The following is a 12,811-nucleotide window of genomic DNA, read 5'->3' as shown; positions in this document are numbered from 1 at the left end:
TTATTTTTTTTTTTGTTACTTCCATGCCCCCAAATACCTCATGGTGAGATCTGGAAGCCAGCATCCAGACAGGTGTGAGCAGCAGGTTGGGAGGAGGAGATTACAGAGTAGGTTAGCTCCAGAAAGCAGGGGTTGTGGGGGAGGGGAGAGGGGCTGGCTGGTTAGTTGGCTGGCTCATGAGACAGAGGGGAGGAACCAGAAGAAGATGGAGTTAGCCAGGATTGGGGGGGGGGAATGGGCTCTCTTGTCCATCTCAGACAGTCCATCTCTCTTGTCCATCTCAATTGGTCAAATGGGAGTAGCATGGTTTTCTCTTGTCTCTGTTTGGATGAGGAAGCCCCACAGACAGCAGTGAGACTCAGGCTTCTGAACAGAGCTGCCAACGATTGGGTCATCAGTCTTCCGGCTGCTAGAGACAACCCTCCCTCCCACCTGTTGCTTCTGTCCCCTTACCTGTGCTGCCCATCCCCTCTTGCCTTGCTGAGCTCTTATGCCTCCTCCCTCCCTGTTGATCAGTCCATGGCAGGCTGCTCACCACTCCTTCTGAGGGAAGAATTGGGAGTCACTATGTGAAGGGGAGATTGTCGGTGGGTTTCCATATGGAACCTATAGCTTTTCTGCACTGTTGCATTGGCTCAAATGACACAGCACAGTTTTTGTTTACATAATAAATGAAATGGTTAAAATGCAGGTGTTGGTTTGTTGATGTGAAGGACTTCACACAGATGGCAGATGGAATGGGGACACCCAGGGAGTGTTAAATGAGAACTCCAACATGCACCCCCCCCAGCACCTCCATTTTTTCTGCAGGGCCACAACTGACTCATGTGCTGACCCGCTTTTCCAAAGGACTCTAACCCAAGTCAAACTAACTCTAAAAATGCCTCTGGATGAGTCCCAAATGTCGCCCATTATAACTCGTTTTGATTTATGACAAGGGGGGCGTGGGGCTAGACCAGTGGCAGATCTGGGGTGGGGTTAGGGGGGTAAAAGCCCCAGGAGCCACACTCAGCATGCCTCTGCCACTGCCACCTCTGCCTGCCATTCCACCTACCCATTGGAGCAGTTCTGTGGGCAGGCAAAGCCCCGTGTGGCACTCAGCAGTGTGCAAAAAGCCTTCTAAAGCAACTCACACAATCTTAAGCAATATTTCCTGTTTCATTGGGAAACCGGAAGTATTCTTTAAAACCAACAAGAAGCCTCAGAAGGATTTTGAGTGGCGGTGAGTGTTGTGCGAGGCTCCATTAGCTTTAGAAATTATCCTGGGGGGGGGAGTGGTGTGATATGGGGGGGGGACAGCATGATGCAGGGGGCAGCATGTCGCGGACCTGAGCCCTGGGCTGCAATGGGGGTGGGTCTGTTACCGAGCTAGACTTGAGATGCGGGATTGTGGCTCTGGCACATCCCTAAAAACTAGGCTTGGGCTGTTAATTATGTTGTGTGTTTTTGGCTGCAGTCCTAACCACACTTCCCTGAGAGTAAGCCCTATTGAACAAAATAGGACTTACTTCTAAGTAGGCCTGGTTAGGATTGTGCCCTTTGTGTGTTAATTGGCTGTGTGTTTTTAGCTGCTACATATGATACAACCAACCAGTCCTGGTTAATCATATGGCAAGGAGCATGGGAGCAATGTTTCCGTAGCCAATGTGCCACTACACCAGGGGTTGGCAACCTGCCATTCTCGAGCCGCAAGCGGCTCTTTGAGCCTTCGGCTGCGGCTCTGTGCGGGGCCAACCCGTCCCAAGGGAGGGGCGAGCCCCTCCCGCGATGCAGCCGCCGCTCACCAGCCCGAGCATACGGGCTGCGGCTGCGTCCCATAGGAGAGGGCGCGAACGGCTGGCGGAGCGAGCCCCCACCCCCACTGCCGCACGTTCCCTCCTGCCGGAGCCGCAGCCCGAGCCTGTGCGTGTCTCCTCAGAAGTAAGTCCCATTGAACACCCTGATGATCCCCCCTTCCCACAAGCAGCCCTGACCCCAGGGATCCAAGGCAAAAGCAAGCAATTGAATGCAGCTGCTCTCTCCTCCTTCCAAGCTCAGAGCACAATCCTGTGCGTGTCTCCTCAGAAGTAAGTCCCATTGAACACCCTGATGATCCCCCCTTCCCACAAGCAGCCCTGACCCCAGGGAGCCAAGGCAAAAGCAAGCAATTGAGTGCAGCTGCTCTGTCCTCCTCCCAAGCTCAGAGCACAATCCTGTGCATGTCTCCTCAGAAGTAAGTCCCATTGTGCTTGCTCCCAGGAAAGTGTGCACAGGATTACAGCCTTCAAACTCCCCACTCAGCACCCCCCCCCCATCACTCACTCACACTCTCACTCCATTTCCTTCACTTGGAAACTTGAAAGGGGTTTGGAGACCCCTGCACCAGATGGTATTCTGTATATATTTGTATACTGTATGTGTAACATACTGTATATGTAGCACCAAAGCATATTTCATGGTTGTGAAGTAATCACTGTTAGTATGCCTTTTATTTTATGCAGTTTTGAATTCTTAGCTTGTTTGTTCAGGAGCACTTTTGTGAACAGTGTTAAGTAGTACTAAGTGGTCTTGTTCAGAGGTAGTATTGTGTGTAAAGGCATTTACAGAAGTAAATGACAGTAAAGAATGACAGTATCCTTCACAAGCAGTTCACCTGTGCACAATCTAAAACTGTTGTTCTCCAACTGTGGGTCTGGACCTGATTTTTAGTGGGACCTCTAAGAGGGGAGTGTATTATATAACTGGGACCTATAAGAGGGGAGCGCAAACTATATATGCAGTGTTATCTTCATTTTAGATGTCAAAAGGGTTTTGTGGCTCCCAAGGTTTGCTTTTTCTGGAAAACGGGTCCAAATGGCTCTTTGCCTGTCTAAGGTTGCCGACCCCTGCACTACGCCATAATCACACGTGGACAGAATGAATGAATGCTCCTGACTCATATTTTAAAAATTACTTTAAGATAGTATTTCAATTTTCACAGTGAAGAGCAGTTTGGGCAGTCCATGTGATCATGCAATGGCAGAGCAATGTGTTGGGTGGGGAAGGGACATGCGCATCCCATAGTTCTCCCTATGTGATTTGGCAGGGTCCTTTAGGCATATTATCCAAAATGGACTTTTTCAGCCACAGTGCTTTACGGCACCATCACTTCATAGATCACACATGCTGCACTTCTGGATATATACTTCTTTTGAGCAGTTTTTAGGTGTTGCAACATCTCCCCACAAACACAGGGATCTCTCAGGTGTTCTGCTATTCTCACAACACAATTATTTCTTTTCCAATAAGGGACTTGGAAAGAGATCCAAGAGCTGCATTTCGGGTCTGCCGTATAACCCAGCTTCTCTTCTCGATGAAAGAGGAGACTGCTAACAAAGCAACCAATCAGAGTTTCTAAATAGAATTGGCCTTCACTCTTGGTTCCATAATAGCCTACAATGGACTAAGCTTGAAATATCTACCAGCAGGCATGCTGAACAGACAATAGTTTATAAAGAGGAATCACCTTATTATTTCAGATTTGATGCTCTACATCAGGCAGGGCTATTTTATTTCCATTTATTATTTCCATTTTTATTTCCACACTATTTTATTTCCATTTCATATGATATACAGTTCAGCACCTTGAGTCTATAGAAGGAGGAGACCCACCGTGATGCCTCATCAAACTTGCCCACCTGGAAAATTGTAGTAGTTGTTCTGTGTTAACACAATAGGGCTCATTTACCACCAGGAAAATGTCATATAAAATATTGCCTTCATATCAGGATGCTTGGCCAGTAGTTTTAAAATTAGAACTGAGATGAAATGGATCCCTTCAATCTACAGACCCAGTGGTTCTCAAACGTTTTAGCACCAGGACCCACTTTTTAGAATGACAGTCTGTCGGGACCACCAGCAATGATGTCATTAACCTGGAAGTGATGTCATGGCAGGAAGTAAGATAATCAAGCAGGAACATTTTTAACACACACCCCCCATAAAACAAAATTAAATTAATTAAGTAAAATTAAAAGTTTGCAATAAATTTAAACATTTATTTAAAACACAGAAGAATCCTTCTAACCCTTCCAAGCAGTTGCTGATCTGTTTTTTAAAAAAAATTCCCCAAACATCACAAAGGCTGAAATTCTATCCATACTTACCAGGGAGTAAGCCCCATTGACTATCATTGTTAAAAACATATACATAGTAGCTTTGTAGTTTGAAAAATACAGATTTGTAACATTTCCCCGAAAGCAGCCATATACTATGGCAGCATCAAGTCTAATATAAAATACACATTGAAATGAATGGGGACCCACCTGAAATTGGCTCACAACTCACCTAGTGGAAGTCGACCCACAGTTCAATAAATGCTATATTGACACATTTGAAATCATTCTCTGTTCATAGTTTCAGGCTCCTTCCCCCCAAAAACAGAAATTCAAGCTGAACGTTCAAAGTTCTTAATGTTCTGTTCACTTGTGTTCAAATTGCAACTTGTAGTAGCAATAAGTTGTTCCTCCAGAGTAGGGTTTGATAACCGTCTTCCACATAGGGGGCAGACACGAGTATTAATAATAAGAACACGAGCATGTTCGGTACGCATGCATGAACCTCCCAATTAGGCTACAGAGCTAAGAGAAAAGAGATAGACAAGGCATGGAGACAGCATGCTCAGACAGAGAATTACACTCAATGAAAGATTCTGCCCTTGGTCTGCTACATTGCAAGTCTTACAGAGATAGAATTAAAAACTTCCTTTTTAGGACCACTGCAGGCTGGGTGGATATATCTTTTTGGGCCGATGGGCTGGATAAATTTGGGTGGCAGGCCAGATTCAGTCTGTGGGCCGTCAGTTGCCTACCTTTGCTCTAGAGCAGGGGTGGGCAAACTTTCAACTTTAGGGCTCCTGGTCCTTTAACAATGGTATAGGATGGAATTTTAGTATTTGTGCTATACAAGCGTTCTGCTATACAATTGTTAAAGGTCCAGGAGCCCTAAAGTTGAAAGCTTGCCCGCCCCTGCTCTAGAGGCACCTTTCGTTTCAGCATTTCTCTACAAGTAGGAAGATAAAAAGTAGTATGGAAACAAGTAACAGGTTAATGTATTTCTGCTTATGCCACTCCATCTCACTCATGGCTTTACAGGGTTCTGTAAGAGATACCAGACTGACTGTTTACTTACAACAAATGAGCCATTAAGTCGTGCCTCAGAAGATAGCTAACAAGAGACACTTCTCCAATTGACTTGATTGCTAGAGTAATTAATGGCATCCAGGTTTCCCTCTTCAGATAAGATATGGGTCTGTGTTGTTTGCTCAGAGCTCAGAACATTTTCCCCATGAATGCCTGTCTCTATTGAAAATCCGTTTAGAGGAAAATGCATGCTGTCTTTACATTGATGTGGTGTGCTCACAGATGTTTCCATGGAATTACGGTTCTTCACAGCCTGGTTCTATGTCTCAGTTGGAGTTGCTTCAAGGCAAACACTAGTTTGCACTACAAATCAAAACAAACAAATGTACACCCTATGGGTTTTTATGTGAGGCAAGGACTACCTCTTGGGCCTCACTTGCCTCAAAAACAAACACAACACTAAATCCCAAAGAAATATACTGGTTCTGTTGTCCAGAAGTCATAATCTATGTAGGATCAAAACAGCTGGCTCTTGCCAGCCCAGTGCTATACAAACACACACACACACACACACACACACACACACACACACACACACACACACACACACACACGTGGAAATTTAGATTATTAAGATATAAAACTGTAAGTAATTAAAACATTACATTCAACTTCACCCGTACTACTTTATTAGAAGTATTATTTGTATTTTTTATATTTTGTATGTATCTTTAATGCTGTTGTCTGTTTCTTTTCCTCTTTTTCCTTCTCTTTTTACTGTGGTTTTCCTTTCCTTTTTCCTTTATTATTATTATAAATAAATGAAATTTTAAAAAAGGGGGGAAAAAGCTGGCTCTTGTTAGGCTTATGCTATCATGCTTACACAAAAGCACCACAACAGACTGTTCCTGCATCAAAGTGCTTAGGTGGGCATCCATAACTTGGACATCCGTAACACAGATGTTTGTAACTCAGGATCCCAGTGTAGTTTATTTGGAAATTATGGTGATGGTTTCTGGGCTGATGTATGGACCAGAGTTTTTCCATAATGGATGACTCACTTCTCAGCTTTGGTCTACCTATGCAGCAAATGGGCAACCCAATCCTGAGTTGTCAGATGGACAGGGCTGGAGCGGTACCGAAAATGGCTGCTGCTGCATCCTGCCCACACCAGGCAGCCACCACCTCCTCCTTGGGAGAAGGGGACTTTTGTCCCCTTCCTGCGGGTAATGTCAGTAGGCCCACAATGGGGCTACTCAATTCTACGACGACTCGAAGGTTGGCATACAAGCAAGAGCCTCTGTTGGCCAGCTCCACTTGTCCCACCTCCCTCCCGCCTTGCTCCCTCTCCCTTGAACGCCTCCTCCCTGCCCTCTCCCCACCCTCCCTCTGTCTCCCCCCCCCACCCTGGAATGCCTCCTCCCCACATCCCCCCATGCCTTCACTGACCTCTCTGCTGCTCGGCAGTCCATGCAACCACCAAGTGGCGGAGCTCCAGCACTCCACAGGCGCTAGCCCAGCGCCAGACACCATTGGGCTAGCATCGGCAGAGCACCAGTGCTAGGGCCCACAAACGTGCCTTATGACATGTTTGCAACAGTGCGCGCTGGCGCACACTCTATAGGATTAGGCCCTGAGGGTGCTCACATACTGAGGCAGTTAAAAAAAAACCTTGCCTATAAGTAAGGGGAAAGGTTAAATCCCACAGTTTCCTGGTATGCTAGTTTTCTTCTTTCAGGGATTTTAAAATTATTATTCCAAGGACGTGTTCCAAAACAACACCCCTCTTCTATAGCCTGAGGATACTTCCACATAATTATTATGTTTTGAAATGGATTCAAAAGCTCACCTCACCCTCCTCACCTTGGCTGTTGCTTTGCACCTGGTTCTGATTCTGAACTAATGGCTGCTCCTTTTTACTGATTTTGTTAACCATTCATAATACTAGTATTTGCATAGTGCTTTCTGAGTGCACAAAGGGCTTGACATGTATTATCTTGATGTCATTCTTATTTATGACATACCTATAAGGTAGATATTATTCTTTGCATATTGCTCCAGGGGATCTGACGCTGAGGGAAAGAGAGAGTGGTGTGCTTAAGGCCACATCATGGGTTCAAAGCAGATTCTACCACATGTGTAAACGAGACATCATTTGCTATGTCTTGTCTCCTTGAAACGCAAAATGAAATTCCTTTTGAAAGAAATCCATTTATGTGAAAATTGCACTTACAGCTATGTAAGTGTCCTGGTTTTTATTTGTGAGACATAGGATGGCAGCACTCATATTAAGGGGGCTCCACTCTGCGACCATTTGGAATGGTCCCCTTAGCAACAGCTTTTAGAAGGTTATGGGGGATGAGTTTACTAACACTGGGAGGAGTATGGGGATGAGGTGTTTGGATTTCATGAAGGAGAAAATATTATTAGTAGCCCAGTGGCATAGCTAAGGGGGGCAGAGAGGTACATTGTCCCAAGTACCATGCCTTGAGGGGGTGCCAACCCGCACCCCTGACAGTGGACCTGAAGTAAAAAAGTGGCCTTCTGAGGCTCCGGGAGTCCACATGTGGCCACCATGGGTCTCATAAGGCCTCCTGGAGGCCGTAGAAAGGCACTTCTGGTTTTGCGGGTCTTCTGATGCCTGGGGAGGCTGCACAGGGAGGGTGTTAAAACTGTTTGTGTCCCCAAGTGCCAGATGCCTTAGCTATACCACAGAATAGCCCACTATTTCCATATTCCAAGCTATAAATGATACCACCGAAGAGGCATGAACTAAAGGCAGCCAAGACAAAGCCAAGGTACCACTCCAAAGAGAGAAAAGTGCAAGCAAGTGGCAGGTAGGCAGGCTGGCTGGCTAGTTTCCAGGCAGGATGCTGGTAGGTGCATTCAGAGACTCTGTGAACCCAATAGATAAGGTGTAAATGAAAGACCATCCTGTTATGAACCCATCCAAACATCTTCATGCTGGACAGCCCATTCCTATCCCCTGCCATCCATCACATGCAGCGCCATTGCCAGAGCATGCGGCTCATGCTGTGAGTGTGGCTGGGGGATGACCAGGCAGCTCAAAAGAGATAAGTAAAAATCTTTACTTTAAATTATTTTTAGCTCCCCATAGCCTGCCTGGCCTCTAATGGGTCTCCTTGAACCTACGCCAGCTCTTTAGCTGAAGTAAGTCCAAGATGCTTCAGGGGTGCATGTTGGGTTGGGAAAGGGGGATAGGAACTTGGTGTGTGCTGCCACTGCCAAGATCCTTCCCCTTCCATCCCTGAACCACCAGCTCCCTACCCTGTTCCACCCATGATCCTCCTCTGAACCACCCCCACTGCCAGCCTACCTGCTCCAATGAGGGTTGAGTGAGCTGCTAGCACACACAGGGTCTCTGGCCATTTGTGCTACCAGTCCTGGCCTGGATGCTGTCAGAGCAGCTTTTGCACCAGCTACGTGGGGTTTACTCTGACGGATTGCAAGATCTGTCAGTGTAAGCCCACCATAGGTTTGGGCTGAAAGTGACACTGTAAGTCTTCCTGTGTCAAATTCGAAATAACGGCTATCCATCACTCATATCGGCTATATTTTCAAAACTGGCATATAGTAACCTACAGGGAAAACAACGATTTCCAGATTAAAGGAAATGATTGAGACTGGTAGCCCTGAAAGAAATATGTTTTTATTTTCCTTATTTACAGTCTTTATAGTCTGTCCAAAGCACCCAAAGCATTCAAATGAGCAAACATCTGGGTGGCCTTAGCAGAAAGGTGCAGAATCAGAACCTCAGTGGCAGCATTGGGTGAGAACATGGTGGGAACTGAGCATCTTCTTATGAATGCACTGGGGCCATGTGCTCAAAAGAATATACTATGCATATATTAAGAAAATGCATTTTCCCCACCTGGGAATATCTTGATTTCCCTGTGCAGGGGATTCATGCACATCCTGGGCATCCGAAACTTAATGGTGTACTGAATGGCTGATACACAAACTGAGTCCATGATTGTATATTTCCATGGCTTCAGATCTGTTTGCTCTGCACAGAGCCCTTTGTTTTAATATTTATAAGATGTCATGGCAAAGATATGTTTGACAGGGAACATTCACAGCTTTTTGTGAATAAACCATCACAACAGAGAAACGCCTTTGAAGTGTAAATGATGAAGCAGCTCCACCCTCTTTACATGCTACTCCTGGTTGTTATTTTATGAACAAAACGAAAGGATTTTCCATGGAACTGTCATTGGTGTGCTTTGCTAACAATGGCATGGATTCTTATTTAAACCACTCGAAAATTGTTTGATATACTGTATGTAAAATGTTCCTATTATTGCATGAACTAAAAGCACAATTCTATATGGGTTAGCTCAGAAGTAAGTTCCATTAATGAATGGGATTTCACACTGACATGAGAGTAAACCTCATGAATTGTAACGGAATGAGTAGAGATGCATAAGATTGGGGCCTTCAGCTCAATCCAATGAGTGTTCCACCATCATTTATGCCACAGTGCTGCCGTAAATCAGTGGCGTCACAAGGGTTTGCGTCAGCTGGTGCGGGAGGCCAGCACCTCATCTCCATGATGGACCTCCTCCCATGCAGTGGGCAGGGCAGTGACCCAGGTGGTAGGCATCGTGACGTACCATCACCCTGCTCCCACTGGTTTTTTGGTTACACCTTTTGATAGAACACAGATATTTCAACACAGTTTGCTTCACTGAATTCTGCAGGAAATTACACATTGATTGATATACAACATGATGGTATTATTCTTACAAACTGCAGTTTGTAGGAATAGTACCCAAGGGTGTCACCTTACTAACCCCTTATTGGTTCCATGCTGTGTCACAACAACATCTCATTGACTCTTTGAACAATTAGTCTCATTGGTCGGTTTTGAATTCAGGAAATGCACTTTTTTGTTACAGAAGACAGTTGCAGTTTTGTTTTCTGGATTTTTGGCCATAACGTTTGATAGAATGGAAATATTTCACTCTGGTTTATTTCATTGCATTCTGCTGTAAATTATGCATTAAATGGTATACAACATGTTGGTATTATTTCTACAGACCATGATTTTAGCTATTTTGGTCACTAGTGGCGTCAACCCCCTGTGTGCATCACCCAGTGCAGCCCACACACTCTGCACCCCCGTAATGATGCCACCGCACAAATGGAACTGGTCCCCATCTGCGCCATCATTCCTGTTGCTTAAAAAGCCCAGTGGAGGAAGCCTTCCTCTGTGGAGACTCTTTAATTGAAGCAGGGGATATAAAGAATGCTAGAATCATCTCAGCTTGCTCCCCATTTCCTGATTTAATGAAAGAGCCAGAGGGGAAGTTCCAGGTAAGGGGTGCACAGGTTTGGGGGTCAGAGGGGGGGTAGAACTATTGGGTTGCCCCTGACTCTGGAAAGGGGGTAGGAGGAAGAGGCTGCATCCAGAAGGAAGGAGGAGGAAGGTTAGGCTGGAGGCACTTAAGGGACAACTACAGTCTTAAGCATATTTAAACTTCAGAGGAACAAAGAAGAATTCCCATTGCATTTTCCACAAGGACCAAAAGCCAGGCTCCTGTTATTTACCCCTAGCTTGGCCAACATTATGAAAAGATACCAGAAATTGCTCTGTAGGGCTTCCAATTTTAGATGAAAAAAACATCAGGTATTTGGGCATGGCCGGGGTGGATTCTGAACAAGTGGGGCAGAGCCAGGAAGAAGCAGTCAAAGCTCTCTGTTCACCTAGGGCAATGTGCTGCTATCATATATGGGCTTTCTGCCACCAAGAAAAACAATCCATACCACACATGATTTCAGTCGTCGTCGTTCCCCGGTAGCCCCCAACCCAATGCAAATCACATGATTTGATAACAGAAAATAACAGAATTCAGGAAGTACAGATAACTTGGAAATTGAGTAGCTGCTGAAAAAAGGGCTATTTTATCTAACCCAGCATAATTATGGGCTGTGGCTGAAAAATAAATTAGGGCCAGAGGCCAGTTTCCACCTGTTGTGTTATACACTGACGTTGCACAATCAACCATCCATATGCTTCAATGAGAAGGGCTGCAAACCTCTGGATACAAGAGATAAAACATTTACAGAGGAGAAATGCATTCAAAACTGGATTAAGTGGCAAAAACTGACTACAGTATTGCTAACTGTTCTCTCTGCTAGAGATCAATATTTTATGCACATATAGTAAGCTTCCTGCTTACTGCTTTTTGAAGATGGTGGGGAAGGATCCTGCTAGGTGTGAAAACCTGGGTGAAAACTTTCATTTTTGCTAGGCCTGTAAAATGCACCAGAGAGGGCAAATGGTCAGCATGTTTCCTCCTTAAAGGAAAATAAACTAGGAGACAGGGAGAGAGGTTATTAAGGTGCCAGGGGCATTTTTCTCTTCATGCTTTTCAGAGAGGTGACAGAAGGAAAGCAATGGGACTACATCAGGGAGGCAGTGAAGCAGGAGTCCCAATGGATTACTTTAATCAAACCAAGGTAGACAAAGAAGACAGAGGAGAAGGAAGAAGCAGACCTTGACACTGTAGGCCAGTGGCTAAAAGAACAATAAGAAATCCAACTTGACAACTGTTAAATTCTTGTAGGAGATTCCATTTGTGCCACCCAGTTCTGTGGCTAAATAAACCCCCCAAAGCCACAATAGAGGGTGATGATGCCATGGGCTATAGACTATAGCAAAGGAGATTCTAGAAGCTGCACAGAAACTTTTTTTTTAACCAAGTGCACACTCAGTGTCCCAATGTGTCTGAATACAAGGGCCATATTAGGTTAAGCATGTGACCCCTGTTTGGTAACCCCTGTTTGGCCTTTTTGCCCCATCAAGCAGCTCACAATAAAACTACAAAAAGAAAATCAAGTCACAGCAATTTATAGACATACTTCAGCAGAACAGGCACATGTTCATGGATCAGTTGAAAGAAACTGAAATAGCAGATAAGAAACACTGTGATGCTTCTGGTTTAATTGGCCAATGAATTCTGGCAAAAACCATAATGGATAGATAGCTGGAGAATGATGATGTGTTTTTCTATTAGTACAGTTAGAATTGTGTGTCTATTTTGTGGACAGTCAGTCTCACAGTTAATGTAGGGCACAATCCTAAGCAACTTTCCAGCAGCGAGGTGAGGGAAATGCAGCTCTGAGGTAAGGAAACAAACATTTCCTTACCTTGAGGAAGCCTCCATGACTGCCCCATAACTGCAGGATGCAGCACACGCCCCATTGGCACAGCCAATGTCAGTGCAGGAAAATTGGTTAGGGTTTGGGCCCTAGTTATGTAATAGGTATAATAGATATAATTGATTTGGCATCGAGATGTGTATGTATTACTTGAATACTATTTTGTTTGAATTTACTGTTCTTTCGATATTGCATTTTCAAAAGTCAAAATACAGCATTAAAAATCCATTTCTAGGCAATGTTTCGGTAGAACACTTAGAAACAGCTCCTACACCGTGGATGCAACACTGGAATAGGGCTGAATTTTGTAAATGGATAGACATGTTTCAAACCAATCTCGGATTGAATATCCAACCCCAAGACAGTGTCCCTTGGAAAATCTGTGACAGGAGAAGAGAGTCATGTTCATAGTGGAGGAACAAAATGGATGACAGTAAATGAGAGGTTCAACTCCAAGGTGGTAAGGACAAGTGGCGTCACTAGGGTTCACGTCACCCAGTGCAGGAGACCAGCGCATCACCCCCATG

Source organism: Tiliqua scincoides, chromosome 2 (genome assembly GCF_035046505.1).
Source record: "Tiliqua scincoides isolate rTilSci1 chromosome 2, rTilSci1.hap2, whole genome shotgun sequence".
Classification (NCBI taxonomy): domain Eukaryota; kingdom Metazoa; phylum Chordata; class Lepidosauria; order Squamata; family Scincidae; genus Tiliqua; species Tiliqua scincoides.
This window is presented reverse-complemented; position numbering follows the sequence as displayed.